Below are 26894 nucleotides of genomic sequence, written 5' to 3' on the forward strand. Positions count from 1 at the left end.
TGGGGAAAAATAAACATGATGTGATAGGGCTTTGAAGGTTGGACACTAGAGGGAGCTGAAAGTAAGTAAAGATTATAATTTAAGGAGAAGAATACCCATTTGACTCCTTAACACAGAATGGAATAAAAATACCACTGAATGTATTAAACAATAGACTCAAGTTAATTTTAAGAATGGCTTCCATCATGTGAACTTTGAGTGAATGTTGTTATGGGCACTAATCAGAAGTTTACTTTTTTATTTGGTGAGGACCCTAATAGACCTTTGCTGTTCTGCTCCCCTCTCTGTTCACTGGGTACATGGACTAGGAGGTTTTATGTGATCCTCATCTGCCTTTTCCAATTGGGAAGTATGGCCCATATTTAATCAGCCTCATATGATTCCTAATGTTGCCCTTCTGACATACCGTCAATTCAGCTAGTGCTTCTTTTTCCGTTTCAGATTCAGACTAAGAATCTGATGCCTGAGTCTGTGCTATGAAAATTTTCCTATATTGGATTTACAAAGACGACTTGTTAAAGTTTTGGAAGACTTGGTAAGAAGGATAATGGGGATGGCAGGGGAGTAATCAAGTTCTAGCACATTATTTAAAGGAACTAATGATCAATATTGTTAAAAGAAAGGGAATATAAAGTTGGTTATTTTGATCAAAATTAAATTAACCATGTTGTTATTTATGATAATAGTCCTTAATTGACTAGGACTAGGACTGAATAACAAGGTTTTAAGGCTTTGCATATACATAACATATTTATTATATTTTAAGAGTGAATGTTAAATTATTATAAACAATTATACTTGCAGATATTGAAGAGCTGTGAAGGCACAGTGGTTAGAATGCAGTATTGCACGCTAATTCTTCTAACTGCCAGCAGTTTGATTCTCAGAGGCTCAAGGTTGACTCAGCCTTCTATCTTTCCAAGGTAAAATGGGGACCCAGATTGTTGAGGGCAATATGCTGACTTGTAAACCACTTAGAGAGGGCTGCAAAGCACTATGAAGCAGTATATAAATCTAAATGCTATTGGTGCTGACATATAGGGGAAAGTTACTTCTTTATATTTTTTCCCATTTTTTGTTATATTCTTTTTCTTATTTTTTCTTTCCTTTATTTTTATATTTTTTTACTTTTAATAAGCATCTTTTTTTACTTTTTTCTTTCTATTCCATTATGTTTTAATAGTTTGCATTAGTTTTATCTGTACAATTGTAATACTTAATTTAAAAAAAACACACATCAAGCATCCCACTCAAATAACATTTTACAATAGCAAATATTCATTTGGCTATTGGTTATAGAATGAAAAAGAGGACTGATTCAAAGAATCATACAGGTGCAAGTTATATGTGTGATAAGATACAAGTATCTTCTATTAACAGATAATATGTTAAAATCCATTGTGTTTGGATACCTTAATGCAAAACTTTGGATGTAAGTTCTCTCAGCAACATCTCACTTGTGTTGGCAAAGATTATTTTTCCCAAATTGGCTGCTTTCAGATATATAACAACATGTCTTGGAAGGTTGAAATGTTTTGATATTACTTTGTCTGTTCTTTTATTTAAAATCCGCATTAGTTTAGCTACTTTGTGAATCTGATACAATGAGCTCTAATTCATAAAAGCTTATAATTTTTAGTAACAAACATGTGAGACTTATGACTTTTGGCTACCCTAGAGAACCACAGTTTTCTTCCTTGACTGTTGCATCCTGAAGCCTTTTGCATATTGAATGCTTTTGTTATGAACTCCTAACTCAAAATAACTGCAAAGTAACTAACTACAATGAAAATGTGTTCCACAGTTTTTACCTATCATTTTGATTCCTATCTCACCCCCAGAAATATAGTTGAAATTGTTAGGGTTCAGGAATACAGAGTTAGTTTGTTCATCTTAATTATGAAGTTACAAACTGTCTACATGAATCCTTCATCATAAAATAATTTGCTAAGTATTCTGCAGCCTAAATTCACATTCTATATTTTAGTTAAATCCCATTATTACACAACTCTCTCTGATTCTTTCTTTCTTTCTTTCTTTCTTTCTTTCTTTCTTTCTTTCTTTCTTTCTTTCTTTCTTTCTTTCTTTCTTTCCAAATACAGAACGTGATAGGGACATGTTTAATAGAAAATTACTGTCAGTAATTACCAAGAATTTTTTAAAAATCTAAAGTGTCATTGGAATATGCAGAAAAACAGAAACCCTTTTTGAACAAAGCAAAAACTCGCGCACATCTCCATTTACCAATCTAGAATATTTATATCAGTGGTGGTATTCAACCAGTTCTATCCGGTTCAAGAGAACCGGTAATGGCGCCTTCAGGAGGCTCTGTCCACCTACCCGGACGTCATCATGTCCCATTTTTGATGCCCTGCACATGTGCAGAAAGTCCTGCGCATGCGCAGAGGTTTGCACAAGCGAAGCGAGCATATACATGCGCGCGCTCAGATTTGTAAACCCATAGCAAAGGTAAGTCAATACCACCACTGGATCATATCCATAAAACTATAAGAGAATGTTATAATTTTACCTGATTTTTAAAGGAGATCTATGTCTTGTCATCAGTATTAATCTCACTACTTTTATTATGTGAATTTATTTTTTGACACCAAATTGTATATGTAAAGACATTGGTTTTGTAATTGACTCTGAGGTTATTGTTTGACAACCAATCACTATAAAGATCAGAAGAACATGATCCTAGATTAATGGATTATCCCCAAAAATGTTGGATTTTATAGTTTTGAAGACAAATTTATATATTCTAAATAAGGCAAGTTTGAGCACGAGTCATAATCTGGATGCATTCATTTTACATAACCCATCAGAATAGTTTATGCAGCACCAAACTGCTAGATATTCCAGTTCAGTTTTCCCGAACTAATTGAGAGTGCTCCAAGGTGAAATGCTAAAACTGCACTTCATTATATTTTGTAATTACCTCAACAGATGCTATTGAACAAAAGTGAATTATAGGTTGCATTCGGGAACAGCTTTGAAGACAGGAGATGGACCCTTTTTTGTTTCAGAGAATCAAGCCCATTAGTTCATTGTTTTGAGAACTTCTGAGCATAAAAAAGTGTTACAGAGACTAAAGGTTCTTACTAGTCTTTATTAAAGTACAGCTGTCTTTTCATCATGTTTCCTAAAGCTTGTGTAATATGACCTTGAGTTAAATGGTTTCCAATGTAAAACAGAAAGTAATTGTATGTCTGGAATTCAAATCAAAGTGTTAAAAGGAAATTAGCTATACAAGGTTAGAGGAATTACAAGGAAAGTCTCCCATTAATGATTTCTAGATTTTTTGGGTACATTGCTATTTTTATGATTTGAGAATTTACTTCGATGTTATTTAAAATGTCTTCTGATAGAAGTACAGTCCCTATCTATTCAATAACTTTTAGTGTGAAAAGCCAGAAGAAGCCACAATGTAGAATTTCTTTACTTTCTTATAACACAGTTAGGGGGAAAACAGTTAACTATTCTTAAAGACAAAAAAGCAGCTAGACAAAAATGATAACTAGGAGCAGAGGTGATCCGGTTTGGACAGGATCGCGCGATCTGGTAGCGATGGGGGCAGGTAGTTCGGAGAACCAGTAGCAAAAATCCCTGTCCCCACCCACCGCCCACGCCTCGCTGTTCCTCTTCTCTGTCCCTGAAGCTCTCGGTGGTGATATAGCTGCAAATGGCCTTAAATGACTGCTGCGGTGCTTCAAAGGGCTGCACTACAGCTGATCAGCGCTGTAGGCGGCTAGTAGACTGGTGCTTCTATTTTTAAAGAAGGTGGACCTTCTTTAAGGTGCCTCCCAAAAAAGGCAATTGGTAGACCGCTGCCTTTACTTTTAAAGAAGGTAGACCAGTGCCTCCCAAAACAAGGCAATTAGTAGACCGGTACCTCTATTTTTAAAGAAGGTAGACAGTGCGCTCCCAAGTTTTGTATTCTTTATTATTTTTATTCTTTATTATTATTGGCCATGTCCATTCAGTCACCTGATCCCTAAGCCACGCCCACCAATTAAGCCATGCCCAGAGAACCAGTAGGGAAAATTTTTAGATTTCACCCCTGACTGGGAGGGACATGTTATACAAAATCATGAATGATGTGGAAAAAGATGAAGATGTTTTTCTCAAAACATTACGGTACAACTATCTAAATTTAAATAAATCAATATGTCTGGGGAGATTCTCAGTCATTCAGGTCATGGTAATCTCAAAGGAGCTTTTTCAAAAGATGACTGGACTGCTTTTCTATGAGGAAGAAGAACAAAATGTTTAGTTTCTCATCCCAAAAACTCCATCAGTTATGATGGCAGGGGAGGGGGATATGGAAGAATAGATACTGACTGAGTCTCAGCTGTCAGAACCATTCCTTCCATCCCCTTTCCCACCATCACAACGGATTACGTTTCTTGGATGAGAAACTAAATGTTTTGTTTTTCTTCCTCAAAGAAAAAAAGTCTAGTTACCTTCTAAAAAATCACCTGTAGACAAAGAAATCCATAATTAACATTGGCATTCAGTATCACCTGATGGATGACTTTGAATAAATTCTTACAGGCAATTGTACCAATGGCTATAGGTTTTCAAATTTCAGTGCTAATCTGAGTTGGAAATAGCATGCTATTAAATTTTAGTTAGAGAGAAAGGACTATATTTCCAACTCTTTCTTGTAAGAATGCTGGAAGAATCTGGTTGACTACTGTGAGAAATAATATGCTGAATTAAAATGGGCCTTGACCTAATTCAGAAGGGTTGTTGCTTATGTTCATATGTGAAACTCTTGTGTTCTTACTTCTTGTCTATATTTAGAAATACTGTGAGGATTCTTCTCTAAGATCACATAGAATTTACTAAGGCTCTGTCAAGGTTCATTTATCTGTTGTAGGTGGATGTGCCTGAGAAATGAGTTATTTGCATCTTTCTTAAAATAAAACTGTTGAGAGTCTGTGACAGTTAGGATTACAGCCAAGAAAAATTAAGTGCTTGAAAGAACTTTAGAATATGAGATTGATGGGTTAAAAATGAGAAGTTTAATATGAATTCTGAAAGAAAATCAGGTATTAATATAGTAATATTAAATCATACATACATAGATGATGGATGGATGGATAGATGGATAGATAGATAGATATAGATGTCATAATATGCTTTGTAACAAAATAGCTTCAGTTTTGTAATACTCTAAACCAATTCTAATTGCATGCAACAATTAGCAGCACAAATTGACAAAGGTACTGGTTCCTGCAGATGCTTTAGCTGCCATTTTATGCATATATTAAATAAATGCTTTGAATTTTACATCATAAATAATAATCTTCATGCTGATGAAGAATTTCCATGTCTTTATTCTATAGAGAAATGTTTATTAACAATGTTTTCCCAATTTCATTAGACTATTAAAATGTAGATTATAGAATCTGAATGTGCATATTTTACATGTTATATTGTTATATCATAATAACAGCTTTGGTGAGGTGGACAATCAAGTTTAAAGAGAAAGGTTTTGCAACATTATTCACTATATTCATTTTAAAAAATGTGTTTGTAGGTGTACATGTGTTCACAACACATGTGGGGAATGACATGACTATAATGATCCAGTGGATTCAATCTTCTAAAACTATACAAATTGTGCAGTAGAAATTCCAAAGAATGTATTATATTAATCCATAGATCATGCATGCAATCATGCACAAAAAAACCCACAAACCTTTCCTTAAAGCCCATGTCTATAATTCTTTTTCTTTCAAATGTGGGTTTTAAAATATAAATGTGTTGCTAAGGAGGCTTGTCAATGAAGAGATAATTTTATTTCTAACAGTGAATTTAATTAAACCAGCTCATTTATAGTAAAATATATTACCAAAAGAAGGCAGAAAGAGCAGGTGGCAGTCCTTTCCTAGATAAACAGTTCTATGCTTCATCAATCAATTTTTTTAAAAAAAAATGTCTTTGGCAACAAGAATGGCTTAAAAGAAATTAAGCTATGCTACATTTCCTTTGCTGTCTATGTTTAGGATAGTTCTGTTTGCAGTCCATATTAAAATTTGAGAAAAATGGAACAACTAGTCTTTTTGTATGCCTATGTTTTTTTAAAGAACAAATTATTGTAATATAATACCTGTATTCTAATCTGTTTCCAAGTAGCACTATTAATTAGAAAAAAATAATACATTTAGGTAACCATCAAATGGGTAAGAAAAATCTATAAATTATGGCCTAAAATAAAACATTTAAAAATACACACACTCAAGATAGCAAAAGATGCAAGACCATGTCAATCACCCCAACATGAGATAAAATAGAGTAAAATAATGGAATGAACACAAACATAGTGTTTATTATTATTATTATTATTGTTTCGATTTCTATACCGCCTTCTCCCAAAGGACTCAGGGCGGTTTACAGTCAAAGTAAAATCAATTAATACAAAGGAAAATTTAGAGTTGATTGAAGAACTTAAAACCAATAAAACCCCTTATTAAAACTCCACTAGGCCAGTCCTGCACGGTGAAACAGAAATGTTTTCAGCTCGCGTCGAAAGGTCCGAAGATCAGGGAGTTGACGGATACCTGGTGGTAGTGTGTTCCAGAGGGTTGGTGCCCCCACAGAGAAGGCCCTCCCCCTGGGTGTTGCCAGCCGACATTGACTGGCTGATGGCACCCCAAGGAGAACCTCCCTATGGGAGCGCACTGGTCGATGGGAGAGCGCCGGTAGCAGCAGGCAGTCCCGTAAGTAACCCGGTCCTATGCCATGGAGCGCTTTAAAGGTGGTAACTAACACCTTGAATTGCACCCGAAAGACCACTGGAAGCCAGTGCAGCCTGCGCAGGAGAGGTGTTATATGGGAGCAATGAGTCGCTCCCTCTATCACCCGCGCGGCCGCATTCTGAACTAATTGAAGTCTTCGGGTGCTCTTCAAGGGAAGCCCCATGTAGAGAGCATTGCAGTAGTCCAGACGGGAAGTGATGAGGGCGTGAGTGACTGTGCACAAGGAATCCCGGTGTAAGAAGGGACGCAACTAGCGTATCAGGCGGACCTGATAAAAAGCTCCCCTGGCGACAGCCGTCAAATGCTCTTCTAACAACAGTCGTGCATCCAGAAGGACACCCAGATTGCAGACCTTCTCTGTGGGGGCCAATGACTCGTCCCCCACAGACAGCAATGGCCTCAGCTGATTAAACCGGGACGCCGGCATCCACAACCACTCAGTCTTGGCGGGGTTGAGTCGGAGCTTGTTTTTCCCCATCCAGACCCGCACGGCCTCCAGACAACGGGACATCACCTCAACGGCTTTGCTGGGATGGTTAGGGGTGGAAATGTACAACTGCGTATCATCAGCATACAGATGACACCGCACCCCAAAACCACGGATGATCTCGCCCAGCGTTTTCATATAGATATTGAACAGGAGAGGCGAGAGAACCAACCCCTGGGGCACCCCACATAAGAGGCGCCTCGCGGTCGATCTCTGCCCCCCCTGCCAACACCATCTGCAACCGGTCAGAGAGGAAGGAGGAGAACCACCGAAAAACGGTGCCTCCCACTCCCAGCACCTCCAGCCGCTGCAGCAAGATACCATGGTCGATGGTATCAAAAGCTGCTGAAAGATCTAATAGGACCAGGACAGAAGAACAGCCTGTGTCCCGGGCCCTCCAGAGATCATCCACCAATGCGACCAAAGCTGTTTCAGTGCTGTACCTAGGCCAGAAGCCGAACTGGAACGGGTCCAGATAGACAGTTTCATCCAGGTACTCAGGAAGCTGATGCGCTACCACACTCTCAACAACCTTCGCCACAAAACGAAGGTTGGAGACCGGACGGTAGTTCGATAAAACAGCTGGATCCAGGGAGGGCTTCTTGAGGAGGGGTCTCACCACAGCCTCTTTCAAGGCCGTAGGGAAGACACCCTCTCTCAGAGAAGCATTAACAATTCCCTGAAGCCAGCCTCGTGTAACCTGTATGGCCAGTACCAGCCAGGAGGGACACGGATCCAATAAACATGTGGTTGCATTCAGCCTCCTCAGTATCCTGTCCATGTCATCGGGAGCCACAGTGTCAAACTCCTCCCAGATGACAGCCTCAAGATCCGCCTCCATCATCCCATCTGAGACTACCCAATCTGTGTCCAGCCCATCCCGAATCTGAGCAATTTTATCGTGCAGATATTGTCCAAAGTCCTCAGCACGGCCTTGTAAGGGGTCTTCCCTAACTCCCTGAGTAAGAAGGAAGTGGGTCACCCTAAACAAGGCTGCTGGGCGGTTATCTGCCAACACAATAAGAGCGGAGAAATACTCACGTTTCGCCGCTCCTATCGCCACTAGATAGGTCTGAATATGTGACCTTACTAGTGTTCGCTCAGATTCAGAACGGCTGGCCCTCCAATTACTCTCTAGGCGTATTTTCCGGTGCTTCATCTCTCTCAACTCCTCGGAATACCAAGGAGCCAGTCGAGACCAGTGCCGGGTCAGAGGAAGGAGGAGAACCACGGCGGTGCCTCCACTCCCAGCACCTCCAGCCGCTGCAGCAAGATACCATGGTCGATGGTATCAAAAGCCGCTGAAAGATCTAATAGGACCAGGACAGAAGAACAGCCTGTGTCCCGGGCCCTCAGAGATCATCCACCAATGCGACCAAAGCTGTTTCAGTGCTGTACCTAGGCCAGAAGCCGAACTGGAACGGGTCCAGATAGACAGTTTCATCCAGGTACTCAGGAAGCTGATGCGCTACCACACTCTCAACAACCTTCGCCACAAAACGAAGGTTGGAGACCGGACGGTAGTTCGATAAAACAGCTGGATCCAGGGAGGGCTTCTTGAGGAGGGGTCTCACCACAGCCTCTTTCAAGGCCGTAGGGAAGACACCCTCTCTCAGAGAAGCATTAACAATTCCCTGAAGCCAGCCTCGTGTAACCTGTATGGCCAGTACCAGCCAGGAGGGACACGGATCCAATAAACATGTGGTTGCATTCAGCCTCCTCAGTATCCTGTCCATGTCATTGGGAGCCACAGTGTCAAACTCCTCCCAGATGACAGCCTCAAGATCCGCCTCCATCATCCCATCTGAGACTACCCAATCTGTGTCCAGCCCATCCCGAATCTGAGCAATTTTATCGTGCAGATATTGTCCAAAGTCCTCAGCACGGCCTTGCAAGGGGTCTTCCCTAACTCCCTGAGTAAGAAGGAAGTGGGTCACCCTAAACAAGGCTGCTGGGCGGTTATCTGCCAACACAATAAGAGCGGAGAAATACTCACGTTTCGCCGCTCCTATCGCCACTAGATAGGTCTGAATATGTGACCTTACTAGTGTTCGCTCAGATTCAGAACGGCTGGCCCTCCAATTACTCTCTAGGCGTATTTTCCGGTGCTTCATCTCTCTCAACTCCTCGGAATACCAAGGAGCCAGTCGAGACCAGTGCCGGGTCAGAGGCTGCAAAGGCACGACGCGGTCCAAGGCCCCCGCCGCCGCCCTTTCCCAGGCGGTGACGAGTTCTTCAGCCGAGTCGTGGGTTAGGTCCTCAGGAAGTGGCCCAAGTTCCATCAGACACCTCTCTGGGTCCATCAGGCACCTGGGACGGAACCAACGTGTCAGTTCCATCTCCCTGCGGTGCGGGTTAGCGGTTCAAACGTCCAACCAAAGGAAAGAATGATCCGACCATGACAAGGGTAGAGTGACTAAATCCCTTGATTCTAGATCATTCAGCCACTGTCCAGAGATAAAAATTAAGTCCAGGGTGTTTCCCCCAATGTGAGTGGGACCATCAACTAACTGGGTCAGGTCCAAGGCCATCATGGAAGCCATGAACTCCCGAGCTACAGCAGATGACTCACCAAGCGATGGCAGGTTGAAGTCCCCCATAACCATAAGTCCGGGGGTATCAACTGCCAACTCAGCTATCATCTCCAGCAGCTCGGGCAGGGTTGCTGTCACACCGCAGGGAGCCAGGTATGTAATCAGCAAACCCACCTGTATCCTGTGACCCCATCTCACAAAGAGGGACTCACATCCTGCTCTTCCCTCGAGTGACTTCCCTCGGTCGAAGACCCTCGTTAATAATAACCGCCACCCCACCACCCCTACCCTGGGCCCTCGGCTGATGAAATGCACGGAAACCTGGTGGGCACATTTCAACCAGGGGCACCCCCCTTCCGTGCCCAACCAGATCTTGGAAATGCCTAACAGGTCCGCACCCTCCTCCCATATAAGATCGTGAATAAGGGGGGCTTTATTCACAACGGACCTGGCATTGCACAACATCAGCCGAAGGTCCAGACTCTGAGGATCCTGACCACTCGGGGAACGGAAAAAGACAGAGGGACCGGAGCGCGGGATCGTTCGCAGATAATGTTCATGCACTCCCCTAACATGATATGGTCCCCCGCTTCCACCATATCTGCCCCTCCCAGTTATCGTGCTAATGAAATGACGCTCATGGAACGTCCGCCTCCACCCCCATGAAATGACCCTCATGGAGCGTCTGCCTCCACCCCCATCCCCGAACCCAAGCTAGTAACGACGCGAGCCTTCGCAGGATCTGGCCGTATCCCCGTCCCTCCCCCTGGTGGGTTTTCCCCCAAACCCACCCTAACCCTCCCTCCCCTTAAAAACCGATTAAAACGCTCTTTTAAAAAACCCCTAAGATCTTTCTTAGCTGCATGCCACCTCTCGGGATTCCAAAATCCGTCATCGAGGTAGGCCCTCGATAGAGTGGAGGGCCACTTCTGCGAGAGGGGGGAATCTCGCAGAACAAGAAGAGTCGCTAGCGAATACATGTATATTGCAGAGTATGGAGGGTGGTCTCCTCCCGGCCAGTCCAGATGTTATATAGACAAGTTTCTGACTAGGAACAGATGTTCTGTTGTAACTTTGAACAGTCATTAATGAAATGTTGTAAATTGAGGACTACCTAATCTCCAACTTGGCAACTGGTTCATAAAGATGATTGTTGCTGTTTCCCAGGGTCATGTGATCAACTTTTGAGACCTTCTGACCGTGGGGAAGCCAGGTTCACTTAACAACATAACAAAGTAAGACCTTGACTTTTAGGAATGATGATGATATAGGAAAGTGAAGAATATTAATTGTTTAATATATGTATCAAAAAATAAGAGCAGCAGAATAATACGTACAAAGTATTTTATAATCTTAGCATTACCAAACATGGTAATACAAGCACTAATATTATAAGAAAGTTATATCAAATGTAAGACATCATTAATAAGTTTAGCTTTTGAGAGGATATTCACTGTTCCTATATAAGTTAAGAATTATGTCTGCAATGAAGGAGAATTAAATTGTGAAATAGTTTCCTAATTTTAAGAACTTTTTGACAGAGGAACAGAATTTTATAGGAGATGATTGCTTCATTGAAGACATTGAGCAGAAGATCATCATCTAACATTTAGGGATACAGATAGTCCTCAACTAACGACCACAATTGAGCCTAAAATTTCTGTTGTCAAGTGAGACATTTGTTAAGTAAGTCCTGTCCCATTTTATAACCTTTTTTGCCACAGTTGTTAAGGGAATCACTGCAGTTGATAAGTTAGTAACCCGGTTGTTAAGTGAACCTGGCTTCCCCACAGTCAGAAGATCTCAAAAGTTGATCACATGTCCATTTTAGAAAGACAACATTCTTTGCAGAAGCTTTGATACTATTGAATTTGAAGAGCTATTTAATAATTCTGGTTGGAACAGAGCTTTTGGATGGGTTTTTCTTTTTTGGAGTGAACTGTCTCAGCTCTAAATGCTGACATCTATCAAGGCATTCGGGTCGTGGGTTCTCTGATCTAGGATGGCACTCTCTATGTATGAGCGATATATGAAAAATAATTAAAATAGATTTTGGTGGAATCTGTTAGATATTGAATAGACTGATGTAGGAACCAACCATTGGTTCCAAAGTCAGAGTGGGAAAAGCAAACATGCGTCAATGGCTGAAGCTGCGGACAGCTCCCTTTAAACCATGGCTCGGTTTGGGCATTTCTGTTACTGAAGCTGAATAAACCGTTTAAATTGGCTGCAAGTGTCCTGCTTCTTCTCTCCGCCCACTATTTAACAAAATCCTCCAGGAATCATTCTCAGTGTGGGAAGGGTTATATTTTAATACATTACATCTCCCAGAGTCTAAGGAAAACTGACCATCATTGTGATCTTCCATGAGGATGGATAGGACCACAAAGAAGCAACTAAGATGGCTTAGGATGGACACAGTGAAATAATCCAGAAAAATGAAGTCAAATTATGCCAAATTGGATCTGGATCGGGGTGAAATGCTCCCGGTTCAGACCGGATCACCCGATCTGGTAGCGATGGAGGTGGGTGGTTTGGAGAATGAAATCCCTGCCCCCCAATGCCCAGCTGAGCCACGCGATCATCAGAGGGTTTTTTTTTTACTTTTAGAAGCATTTTTTCTTTGGCCGAAAAAATGTTTTTAAAAATTAAAAAAAAAGCCTCTGATGATTGCACGGCTCAGCTGGGATCTTCAGAGCCTTTTAAAAGCATTTTTTACAACGTCTTCAGCTGAAGAGGTTGTAGAAAAAATGCTTTTAAAAGGATCTGACAATCCCAGCTGAGTTGCCTGATCATCAGAGCCTTCGGAAGAAAAGTGCTTTTAAACAGCTCTGATGATCCCAGTTGAGTTGGAGGCTTTTTTTTCTTTTAAAGGCAAAATAAATGCTTTTAAAAGAAAAACAAAAACCTCTGATAATCAGCAACTCAGCTGGGATCATCAGAACCTTTTAAAAGCATTTTTACAATGTCTTCAGCTGAAGAGGTTGTAGAAAAAATGCTTTTAAAACAGGTGAAATCTAAAAATTTTCGCTACCAGTTCTGTGGGCGGGGCCTAATTGGTGGGTGTGGCTTGGTGACCAGGTGGATGCGGCTTGATGAAAGATGACTGGTGGAAGGAGCAGCTCACAGCCTCAAAAAGCCAAAAAAAAAAAACTTTTACACTTTACACACAACACAAAACAACACCACACCACAGACTCACCCACAATTTAAAAGCAGCTGTGCCTGACCCAAAATGGCCCCTGCAACAAGCAGGAGCAGCTCACAGCCCCAAAAAGCCAAAAAAAAAACACCTTTTACACTGTACACACAACACAACACCACACCACACCAGACTCACCCACAACTTAAAAGCAGCTGTGCCTGACCCAAAATGGCCCCTGCAACTAGCAGGAGCAGCTCACAGCCCCCAAAAGCCAAATAATAATAATAAAAAAATACACTTTACACACAACACAACACTGACTCTCTCTCTCTCTCAAACACACACACACACACACACACACACACACACACACACAATGCCACATACAGCTTTGTGAGATAGTGTGTGTTTGTGAAACACTACGGAAACACACCAAATCTCAGAAAGCTCTCACAAATATTTATTTTATTTTATTTTTAGATAAAAGCAGCTAAATTTAAAACTTCCTACAAATAAAAAAAAACCCTCAATTAACTATTTTTTTAAAGCTCCCCCCAAAAAAGAAAAAAACTCACCCAGTTGAAGGGACAGAACAGGCAGAATCAGTAGCTCACAGATGAAATCCTGCTAGCAGATGCAATCAATCACAGGGATTGCAGGAAGAGAAGGAGGCAGACGTTGCAAGCAGCGGCTGGGGATTTCGTCTCTTCAGCGAAGAAGCTGGAAGCTGGAAGCTTCTTCAGCGAAGAAGCTGGAAGCTGGGGGGGGGGGAGAAAGTTGGGTGGTTAGCCAGGCCAGGCAGGCAAGCAAGAGGACCAGGGGACCGGTGGGGGGGTAGCACATGGCCCGCAAATCATCCCTGGTGGCTGTGCAAACTACGCAAGCTCGGGGATGGGGGGGCAGCACACTAGGCTGCAACCAGCGATCCTTACCTTTGTCGGCAAGTAGCAGTCGGCGAAGCGTCCAGGCAAGGCGAGGCATCCAGGCAAGGCAAGCTGGAGGCTGGGGGGGAAAGGTGGATGGTTAGCCAGGCCAGGCAGGCAAGCAAGGGGACCAGGGGACCGTGGGGGGGGTAGCACATGGCCTGCAAATCATCCCCGGCGGCTGTGCGAACTACGCGAGCCCGGGGATGGGGGGGCAGCACGCTAGGCCACAACCGCTGATCCTTACCTTTTTCAGCGAGGCGTCCAGGCAAGGCATCCAGGCGAGAAGGCGAGATCCGAGGTGAGGTGGCGAGGTCCGAGGCAAGGTGGCGAGGTCTGAGGCAAGGTTCGAGTGGCCAGGCGTCAGCAAACTTCTGAGTGAAGTAGCTAGGCTGCATAGAAAGGGGAACTTATATAGGTTAGGGGTGGAGTGGGTGGGCCGGAAGCGCCGAGTGGCAGGAAAAAAGCGCCGAATGATTGGAAAGAAAAGCAACAAACAGGCAAGCAGGCGACTGGGCGATTGAGGGGGGATAAGCAGGGTGGGTGGGGCCACAGATTTTTGCTACCAGATCGGCGAACCAGCCACTGCTATCGCTACCAAATCGGCTGATCCGGTCCCATCCGGGAGCATTTCAAAAGTAAAAAAAAGTTGGTCATGCCCACATTACCCCCCACCAAGCCACACCCACAGAACCGGTAGTAACAAATTTTACATTTCACCACTGATCTGGATGTCAAATTCCTTATTTATCTAAAGATGATCATGTCAGACAAGTTATGTTCAATCACTTGCCAAATTTATTTCAATAGGTAATTCAGAAAAAATAATAAAGGCTTGCACACAAGTAGGAGTGGTGGGTGGAGTTGGATAGACTGCTTCAAAAGTCATCTACTAAAGCAGTAATGGTAGTTCAGATTGGCTTTCTTCTTTGGAAAAATATGATACAAAGTTTAAAGGTCGCAAATTTTCTGCTTTCTTTCTCTGCAACTACTTTTGCCAGGTCAGCTGGTTCTCATTTGGACTGAAGGCTACCTGGAAAGCTGAGAAGGAAGAGAGAGCTGATTGTGATTGGAACCAAAGGAAAAATTAACATTTTGTAAATAACTACTCAAGCTTGATAAAAATATTCTTTTTCGGAAAAATAAGTTGGTAGATCAATGTACCAACCAAGCAAATATACTGTATCTGCCTATAAAATTCCAAAACAAGGTAAATAAATTTTGTCTGGCATTAAAATAATTCTTCGTGAAAATATATTTATTTTAGGTCAGAGTTTGAAGATTAGGACCCAGCCATAGAAAAACCCTTTTTAGTAGGCATCTCTTTAAAGAGTATAGGCAGGCACAACAGGATGAGATCTTTCTTACTTAGCTGTTACTTACTTAGTTGAAGTATTTGAGCATAGACGGTACTTCTAATAACTGGTTCCTTATTTTTTTCCCAAATATTTGTCATACTCTCCAACTGTAATAATAAACTGTTATATGACTGAATTATAATATAAATGAATACTGAAAAATGCTATGTGGCAACATGCTCCTTTGTCTTCTTTCTTCTTAACTATATTTCTTGTTGTCTGATTAGGTATCCCCTTATAATAAATGAATGTTTTTGTAACATCATTAAAGTAAAAATATTAACACCAAATTGACTGTATATGTGCTTTACCTAAAACAAACAATAGCCTTTATCTTTATGTAGGACTATTCTGACATGTCAATTATTTAATTCGAAATAATAGAACCTTAATTTTGAAATCATTGTAACATTGAATTTTAAAGTTAAACTTTTAGTTATAGAAACCGTTACTAAAATATGAATATTTTGAAATTGGGAGAAGGGCGATAGAGAAGGGCGGTATAGATTGGGAGAAGGGCGGTAGAGAAGGGCGGTATAGAAATTAAATTATAAATAAAATAAATAAATAAATTTCATCTTCACTTATCTCCTCATGAAAAACTTTCAATATGGAATTTTTCATGTATTTTTATATAAAATTATTAAATGTGTGATTGGTATCTCGAACACAATGAAACAATCTGTTTTCCAATCTGTGTTGCCGAAGGACAGTTTCATAGCAGAAAAGTGATAATTTTCACCATGTCTTGCTTTTTATTTTAAGGATGCCACTCAGTGTTAATTAAAGGTTTGTTTGAGTCCAACTGATATATAAATGAAGTCTTATTGAACAAATACATTTAATGCTGATATATTTATTTCATAAATGAAATAATCCAAGATACAATGTGTCAGTCACAAAAGTAATTGCTACCTTAGATTCAGTAACTGATGGCTTCAGTAATTACAGTCTCCCATTGCTGTACAGGAATTTTGGTCCTTTTCTCTGTGGCAGATTGCTTAATAATAATATTTTAGAGCTTTTTGATTATAACTTTTAATAAAATTACTATTAAAAGAGAGCTAAGAGATTGTTCACAAAAAAATAGGGTGTACTTTAGAATCCATTAATAAAAATGGATTAGGCCAAAGAAGGGTAAACTTGATTAAGATGGCTTTATAATGAAACCTGCAGGTGAGAACCGAAACAAAGACCATACAATAAGAAACTTACCAGTAAATAAAATGCACTGTGGAATAAGAATATTACTGAATTGTAGCATTTTACTATACTTCAGTAAAATACTACAATTCAGTTTTACTACACTTTACTATTACTGAATCTTAGAATTTAACAATCTAACTTTTCTTAAAATCTTCACTGTCTATGTACTAATGCTCAGAATATAATAAATGAACAAGACAGGCAAAGTGTATATTACAGAAAGGCAAATATGGTTTCTGATATTTGTGATATGCTATTTTATGAGTAGAATTAGCTAAAGGTACAGTTTGATCAGAAAGAACAAAAGTAACAGAAAGGGTAGAGAAATAGCAGTGTATATTTAAAAAAAATTATTGTCCACAAATCCAAATGAATAAACTTGGAAATGCTGAAAAAAACATTTTAATTAAATTAAGTAAGGGAAGAAGTAAAGGAAGACTGTTCTAGATTCTATCTTTGCTTGCCTAATGGTCAAATTTTGGGCAGTTATTTCAAAGCATGATGATGTTATCATGATGGTAGATTTTAATTATGCCACCATCAGCAAACACTGTCACACACAGTATTTCCAGAAAATCTGTGACTTGTGTTGCTGCCAATTTTTTTCTGCCATTTTGTTTCCTTTAACAGGTAGATCAGCTGTGTTTCACTTGATACTTATAAGAAGTCCCCCCGCTTCTTATTCGGAAGTAGCAGGAAAATTAGGAGAAGCTAATAGACTGGTGTGTGTGTATGTGTGTGTGTGTGTGTATACACACACATACATACCAATATATATTGGTTTATAATAGATTGCTCTAGTCTATATGGATGCGGTGGCTTAGTGACTAAGACAGTGAGCTTGTCAATCGAAAGGTCAGCAGTTCAGCGGTAAGAATCCTAGTGTAATAGGATGAGTTCCCGTTACTTGACCCAGCTTTTGCCAACCTAGTAGCTTGAAAGCACATAAAAATGCAAGTAGAAAAATAGGGACCACCTTTGGTGGGAAGGTAACAGCGTTCTGTGCATCTTTGGCATTTAGTCATGCCAGCCACATGAGCATGGAGACATCTTCGGACAGCATTGGCTCTTCGGCTGGAGCACCACCCCCTAGAGTTGGGAACGACTAGCACATATGTGCAAGGAGAACCTTTATCTTTACCTTTTAATAGACTGGTTATCAGATTTACAAATGGCATAAACTTAATAACTTACAATATAGAAATAAAATTTAAGACCAGCTTTAAAGTTAGAGTTACAATAAATGTACTCAAAGGAACAGAATGAAATTTAGGACAGAAATTCAGTTTTTCATTTAGAAAACAACATTATATGCACAACTGCAGGGTGAGGAATAGCTAGCTGGGTAACTGTACTTGTGAAAAAAATGTTTGAATGCTTTTTGGTGTGAATCTAATATAAGCCAGCAGCTGCTAAATAAATGAATAAACCAACTAACTACCTTCAGGCTGTATACATAGAAATATCATTTCACAATCAGGGAAAGATCATTCTACTTTATTCTGCAGCCGGACTTCATTTCCAGTACCATGCCCACTTCTGAACAACATGCTTTAGGAAGGATTCAAAGAAAATTAATAAATATGTTGGCTAGATATTAAATGCTATGAAAGTAGACTGAAGGAATTGGTATGTCTAGCCTTGAAAAGAGATAAGTAAGGAAAAATATGATAGTACTCTTCAAATACTTAAAAGGATAGCATTAAAAAAATATCAAGACGTATCGCCTCTTATTCCAGATGCAGGAATGATAAAACTGGATTTATATTACAGTAACTGAATATTGACAGATAGTTTTTAATAGTAAAAAAAGTTCAACAATTATCTAGAGGATTTATGGTCTGCTTATTAGCATATGTATTGGGCAAAGATTAAACAACCATCTATTTGGGAAGTTTTTTTTAAAAAAAAATATTGGTGTTGATTAGGAGTGAGAGGTCCTATTCTTAACTCTTATTGTATGGAGTTCTGGAGGATTAAGCACTCTTTCCATTCCTGTTTAATATCTACATGAAGCCGGTAGGTAGAACATCCATCACCATGGAGTGAAGAATTATCAGTACCAGTATATCTAACACATACCCATACCTTCACCAAGTAATGTAGTTGATGTCTTATTCCAGAGGTTTTTATGGGGAACCACCTCTTCTGCTGAAGCCTGGCAAGACTGAATGGCTTTGGATTTGGGCCACCTTGTACCAGAACCAGGATAATGTGTTTAATTTAGTAAGCTGTGAGTGTCTAATATCATGCTTATTTCAGAGACGAAAATTCTGTAGATTATGATCAAAGGTGAACTGTTTTGTTTGATTCACCAAATGAAAATTGTACAGATTGAATATGCGCCTGTGTTTTAATTTGTTTAGTTAAAGGTGCAGAAATAGTTTATCAGTGTTATTAATGGCCACTATCAATTATCATCCAGTTCAACAGATTAATTTTGGTGCTTTGTTTCAACACAATCTTATTTGGGTGATGTATTTCGGAATTAATACTAAATGATAATTCCGAGTGAAGAAATTTTTTTTTCCTTCTCTGTGTAATTCCTTGTAATAATGGAATTCTGACATGTTAATAATTGAACACATGCTCATTCATTATAGCCAGATCTTGTCTGTCTGATAATGACTAAAAGAGGAGGATGAGTGGAATCACACATAAAGAGGTTTCTTTGTTGATGGAGGGACAAGAGGCATTTCCAATTTGCATCTTGGGGATACACTTTCAGAATCTCTGCTTCCTTTTGATATGCACTCAGTTCTTATACCAAAATACCTGCTCTAGAGGTCAAGATATTTCTGCACTGCATATGTGGAACTGCCTAAATAGATTTTCTGGAAATATTAGCAATTTCCATATAAAACAAGGGAAAAGATGTGATTTTATACATGCAGTAATATAAATGGTCATGTGTCACAAAGTCATTTATGCACCAGTAGAATGGAGGTTCTTAATATTCTGTCATATATACCATCTCCAAACTAACTGTGGAGACTTTCTATCTTTTTAAAATTTTAATTAAGCATAAGTAAAATACTTATTCAAAATTCCAAGGCTTTAGCTGCAGGAATGAATTTCAATATTCAAATAGTCCTATGTATAGTAAGAAAAAATATTCTTTTTATGAAATAATGATTTCAGATTATAAATAGTTCAGCTTAACTATCTCTTGACATATGAACGCTCTTCATTATAATAATTGGCTTATTAATTTAAACAAATTTTCAAAAGTTTCTATTTCTATAGGGAAACTAATAATCCATAATTGAGACATATATGAGTCACTCTTGCTCTAATTTTCTAAGTAAAATCCATTTTCAATATAAAGTATTTTATAATTGTAGATGTAATTGTTAGGATTGGTAGAAATCTGGTCTATTTTAATACATGAATAAGTATTTTTCCTACATGACCACCTACATATTGGCTTTTATGTTTTTTGTTTGCTTTTTAGTGATCTCCATTAAAATTTATTTATTTATTTATTTATTTATTTATCAACAAGTACAAGGAAACAAGTAACAGTATAGACGTAGACATAGACACGTGAAAAAAAATTGGCACAAATAAAAGGAAATAAATGAACAAAACATAGCCATAAACACATAAAATGAATACATATAAATGGGGACAGTAGGACAGGGATGGTAGGCACGCTGCTGCGCTTATGCACGCTGCCTTAAAACATGTCCACTTTTTTTCACAATTCACACTAATACATGCCCCCCCCTTTTTTTGTTCTTTAAACAGGTTTTTAAAGTTTAAATTAATGCAAGGTAGGAAGCAGTGGCGCAAAGCCTTAATGATGCTGGAACTGTCAGACAGAAATGTTCTGCACTCTGGTGATTTGAGCCTAGATCCATGAAATGGTATGAGCTCCTGTCACTCAGCCTTTAACTCTTGTCAACCCAGCAGTTCAAAAGAATATAATAGTGTGAGTAGATAAATCACTGTATTTCAGACACCATTATATTAGAGAGGGTCCAGAGATATTTTACTAGGAGAGTTCTCAAATCTTCTGCTTGAAATAAAATTCCCTATACCACCAGGCTTGAAATCTTACGTCTAGAAAGCCTGCTTAGTTCATAAGATTATTTACCAAAATATTCTACCTGTAAATGAATACTTTGATTTCAACCATAATTATACAAGGGCCATCAATAGATTTAAATTCAATGTAATTCGCTCTGATCTTAATTGTAGGAAATATGACTTTTGCAATAGAGTAGTAAGTGTCTGGAACAATCTACCTGATCCTGTTGTTAGTCTCTCTAATCCCCATACCTTTTACTGTAAACTGTCTATCGTGGACCTTTCATGTTTCAAGAGGTCCCCAAGGAGACGTGCATAAGTGCACCAGTGTGCCTACCATCCCTGTCCTACTGCTCCCAATTATATGTAATCATTCTATGTGTTTATGGCTATGTTTTGCAAATTTATATCCCTTTTTTTTTTGTGCCAAAATTTTTTCATGTGTCCATGTCTGTGTCTACTCTGTTACTTGTTTTCTTGTATTTGTTGACAAACAAACAAACAAACAAACAAACAGGTTCATGTGTGAAGCGAGCCTGACTTGGCCAGACAAGAAACAGCATGACCCAAGGTGAGGTGAGAAGAGACTGGAAGAGGAATGCAGAATAACCAGCAATCTGAGTGCCATTAGTTAATTGGTGTAAAGTTAGTTTTCCCCCATGGTGCGTCAAAGATAGACATACAAATGCTGAACAGAATTAACCAGCAATCTAGGCTGTCAGGATTGCATTGTGTTTAGCGTGTGTAGATTTCCCTGACATTGTATGCCATATGCTAATAAATAAATAATTGCAAGCTAAGTTCTTTTGCAGTAAATATCTATCCTTTTTGCGGCATTGTTTATAATTCAGTTCTCTCAAACAACTGTAAATGTATGAGTAAAGCAAGGCACAAATGGAGTGAAAGATGAAGGTGCCATCTTCATTGCTCATGCCTGCTGCATGGTGCACAAGAAATCCTAAAACTATACAGCTTTTATACATAGGGGCTTTTCAAGCATTCAGATAAACTAGCATCACTTGTGAAGGGAGAAAAAGGACTAAGTCATGGTAAGATTTTAGGCAATTAGTCCCTTAAAAAAAAACATACAAGGAGATGGAAAAGAAAGAAACTTCTCTCGTTTTCTGATAGCAGCAACAATCAGGGCACAGGTCCTGGCAGTCTGGCTTGAATAAGGGAGCAGTGTTAGCTGTTGCTTGCAGAATTACAGACCTGACAATGGTTGCCAGATCAACATTTCCAATAATAAAGGGCACTGTAAAGATGTAGAATTTGTTGTTTTTCTACAGAGCAACTGTTTTTTGAAGTAAGGGAGGCCCATTATGTACAACAAAGATGAGATATTCTGGAATGAGGCAAAGTCATTTACCATAAAGGGTATCCCAGAGGCAGGAGAAAAAAATCTGGCAGTATTATCATTGAAATACTTTGCACATAAAAACAAAAAAGGCACAATGGGAAGTTGGAGCCTGGAGTGTGGGAAGAAGATACAAAAGCATCATTGATGGGGGGAAAGTTGGTTCAAAGTGAAGAAGCCATTTTATCTGCTGGATTTGGAAAAGCAAACTGGGGAAAAACTCTGAAAAACATCGACCTTGTGATTGCTCCCCAAGCACATTAAAAGAAATGAAGGATGTTACTATTTGAGGGAACTCCTTCCCCCAGTGCTGTGTAACAATTTTGCTTTAGTTACACTGAAGGAGAGGCAGCATGAAAAGCACAAAAGGTTGGATCTTTTGCTTGTTGCTAGTTTAAAAACTTAGAATATTGAAGTACTAAACCTGCTAAGGTTACATTGCTGCATTTCAGAAATATTTTGTTTTACATTTCAGATGATAAATTCAAGCATTGTTAATGTTTCTATAGAGAGGATTCATGTTGAGTACATATTGGCATTTCCTTTGGCCTAATTTCTTATGTGCAGATGATTTTTTTTTTAGGAGACCTGAATTTTCCTAGGGGACACAAACATTCCTGTAAGAGCCATGGTGGCAAAGTGGTTAGAATGCGTATTGCAGGCTACTTCTGCTGACAGCAGTTTGGCAGTTTGGTTCTTACCGGCTCAAGATTGACTCAGCTTTCTATCCTTCCATGGTCAGTAAAATGAGGACCCAGATTGTTGGGAGCAATATGCTGAAGATAAACTGCTTAGAGAGGGCTGTAAATCACTGTGAAGTGGTATATAAGTGCTATTGCTACTGCTATAATGGCAAAATGGTGACGGGAGTTCCCAAAATGTACATATATACATGTGTGTGGTTATACATTTTCTTGTAGAAGATAGTTTTGAATCCTAGCTATTAGGATATGTCTTGGGATGAATGCTAATCTAATATTTGCTCCCATCTGTGATCCCACTTGAGTTTGACTCCAAATCTATTATGAAATCAGAAAACAATAAATGACTGATAAATGTCTTGCATTGGATGAAATCTTTTTTCATGGTATGGTTCACCAATATAAAATACTATAGACTGATAGGCCAATAATAGGTCTAACTGCACACCAAAGATAGTTCTGCAGAGAAGTATTGATCACAAATGTCCAGCTGAATATATTTAATTTTCTATTCTGCTATAGATTTTACTGCTGATTATGGACCACATGCCTTCTTATACATATGTGATAACATACCTCATTCTTCTCAATATCAGAATTTTCTTGTGACCATTTGACTAAAGAAACTGGGAGATGAGGCTAAAGCAGGTAGAGAAGTCAGACTTACCTGATGCTTAGGCAGAAGTGGAAACAACTATATTGCATGGGAGTCAATTCTTGCAGAAATTTCCATAAGACTGTTACAGTTTGTTCTTAATATATTTTTATATGTGTGCTTTGATCCAACTTGCACTGGTGTCTGTGCTATTGTAACAGGGTGTGTGTTTAAGCTTCAGAAATGTAAGAATAACATTTTGATGACTGGCTCATGTCATTCACACTTTCTTATCAGCTAAGCAAGTGTTTTTTAACTTGAATATAAACTCACACAACTTCAAAGCATGCATATGCATATACAGTCAACCATGGATATGACTGCTCAGTACAACATTGTCCTATGTGTAATTAATAAACAAAGAGATCTAAAAGGAGAACTAAATGAGAAAGGAAAAACTTAACAGTGTTTGAAGCTAAGAAGGATTGGGATGCCTAGGAAGACTTCACAGCTGTAGATTAGCCTGAGAATGAGGTGGGGGTGGGGGTGGGGGTGGGAGAGACAGAGCAATAGCAAATGACTTCTTAGACTTTTACAAGGAAAGATTGTCACCAGAAATAGAGCTAAATTTTTAGTTTTTTCAAATCAATGAAATGTTATCAATATGTAAGTTCTCAAGATTCTGCCTTGAGAATCTTTCATGTGTCTTATCCTTCAGTAGGGAAAAAAAAGGTAAAGGTTCCCTTTGCACATATGTTTTAGTTGTTTCTGGACTCTAGGGAGCGGTGCTCATCTCCATTTCAAAGCCAAGAAGCCAGCACTGTCCTAAGACGTCTCTGTGGTCATATGGCCGGCATAACTAAATGCCAAAGGTGCATGGAGTGCTGTTATTTTTCTACGTGCTTTCGAACTGCTAGGTTGGCAGAAGTTGGGACAAGTAACGGGAGGTCACCCTGTTAGACGGTACTAGGGATTCAAACCGCTGAACTGCCGACCTTTCGATCAATAAACTCAGCGTCTGAGCCACTGAGCCACCTCGTCCCTCTTTCCAGTAAGATAAATGGAACGGGAATAACTTTGCTGTGATAGAGAAGGTGATTCTCCCAAAAAGCTAAAATGAATAAAGAACCATGAAACCAGTAGATACTGTGGAAAAAAAACCAATGCAAAAATAATTCAATTTATCCCAAATGAAGAGGTAGTTGGGCAATGACTTGTAGATTCCACAATTCCACCATTGTTAAGTCTTCTCTCCTCTTTCCTGGTTATATAACCCAAAATGAAACATCCTAAATGAGGAATTCTGGAAGCTGAAGACCACTCTTCTTAAAGTTGCTGGGATCAAGAAACACTGTTTTAAAAATGAAGAAAAATTCAGAAGTCATGCTCAGTCTATTTTCCCTTCCATTTTACATTCATAGAAACAGTACAATTGCTTCTAAAATCTTATTGTAGAATTTTTGATCCATTACAGAGGAGAAAAGTGCAACAAGTTCCACAAGTTACCAGAAAATGGGGAAAAAAATCAGACCTTTATAAATGTATATGAAAGACAGATTTCTCTTGATGCTATTTTAAGATAAAAGAATACAAGCAGCCTTTGTATGTGACCAGAGCAAAAAGATCAGTGATCAGGCTCAGCAGGACTGAATTAGTGAGTGACTCATCTTTCTCCTGGGAATGCAATTGTGCTTTAAAAGATAATTCTGTGTAATATTTGCTCTTGCAAACTATAACATGATGTCACAGGATGTTAAAGGGGAAGAAACACTGTGTCTAGAGGTGGGGAGATTTTTACAATGGCTCTTGGAAAGGGAGCAATTAAAGGTCTTATTTGTTTATCGGTGTTCCCCAGAATCTTGAACAAAGGGGCAGATGTAGAAATTACAGTGATGCATAAATAACACATTACACAGCACTTTGTTTTCTAGGCCATTAGTGTCAAAAATGAAACTGCAAGAAAAAATATAATATTTTTTAAAAAATGAATTGTAAAGTGCTGAAGGAAATGCTGTGCGCAACTGAAAAAAAGTTAAAATGGCATGGCCACTCATATTATGAAAAGGACACACTACGCATGCTATACAGTTTATATATATAATTAGCTCTTTTGATTTATTTAGAATGCCCCACAAATATATCCATGATGTACTTGTCCTTATAATTTTTTTTGACATTATAATGTCTTTTTTTTTCTTTAGTAGCCGAAAGAAAAAGAAAGAAAGAAAAATATTTGTTCAAAATTTGATGAGGAAGCAAAATGTTGCAAATTCAAACACTCCCTGCCTTAATTCTGATAACAGCTACATTGACTAATATTGGCTCTGTTGCACAATTAATTATTCATATGAATCGATGGTTAACCATAAGGAAAAATATTTTTCACTTTGTTATTGCAAAATTTGCCCAAATGTCCATGCATAGAGACCACTTCTAAGCTTAGAAAAGAAGCTAAAAAATGTAAGTGTGTTCATATATGAGAAAACAGTGTATTTTTGATACCTCATTTTTTGTATTCTTTAGTGAATTATTCTTTTCCATTCCTTTTTTGGAAAAAGTACAGTTGCACTGTGATTTTGTATAATATATTTTGTATATTGTATTATATATTGTATATAGCCATGTTTGCATTATTAGTTTATATTTGCTTTATAGTTCTGATTTAAATAAAAGGAATAAAGAAATAAAAGAAACCGTCCCTTTAAAATGTATTATGTTCTTGACAGGATTTAAAGTTACACATTTGTTACTGCTTTCATAAAATGTGATTTGTACCTTATCACATTTTCTAGAAAACATAGGACCTAATACAATTACAACTATGGAAGTACATCTAAACCAGTGGTTGGTTTCAAAAATTTTTACTACCGGTTCAGTGAGTGTGGCTTGGTGGGTGTGGCTTGGTGGGCATAGCAGGGAAAGGATACTGTAAAATCTCCATTCCCTCCCGAATCCAGAGAAAGGTTACTGCAAAATCCCCATTTCCTCCCGATCAGCTGGGACTTGGGAGGCAGAGAATAGATGGGGGCGAGGCCAGTCAGAATTTTTACTACCAGTTCTCCGAACTACTCAAAATTTCTCCAGAACTGGTCAGAACCTACTGAAACCCACCTCTGATCTAAACCCAATATATTTCAAACCAGACTATTACACTATAAGAGGAGACAGAAACTTTTCATTTCTACCATTTTTCCATTATTTTTTTTCCAAATAATCTGGTAAATGAAACAGCTTCAATTTAAAAGTTTATTTTCATTAGGCAAATGCTTATGTGTTGAGTTAAATATTCTCCTTGGCAATACCACTATTCTGTGCCAAATTGTCTATTCTTAAAAAGATATTTTGAAAAGACCATATATTTGTTATTTATGTTTTAACATGTTTTTATTTATTTATTTATTAAATTTATTATGCCACTCATCTTATTGTTGAGCAACTCTATATTCTCTGTAAGCCAGAGAATCATAGGTTTGAGATAGGTGGCCATTAAATTGAATGAATGAGTGAATGAATGAATATTTGTATTAAATATTCCAATACAGAAAGACTAATGAAAGCTACAACTTCCAACTCTTATTTTGCTAATATGCAGTCAGAGGTTTGGCTAAATGGAACATTCTGACATGGAGATTGAATTTTTCTGTCATGAGTTCTGATTAAAGTGGGTTTCTTTCAAAAAAGAAGGGAATGGAATAGGACAACTTGGCACAGTAACTCACTGCAGCCTAATCACCATAGCCAAATTGCCATGGTCAACTCACCATGGGACAACTTCTGCAGGACAAT

The sequence above is a fragment of the Ahaetulla prasina genome, chromosome 5, assembly GCF_028640845.1.
Source record: "Ahaetulla prasina isolate Xishuangbanna chromosome 5, ASM2864084v1, whole genome shotgun sequence".
Lineage (NCBI taxonomy): Eukaryota > Metazoa > Chordata > Lepidosauria > Squamata > Colubridae > Ahaetulla > Ahaetulla prasina.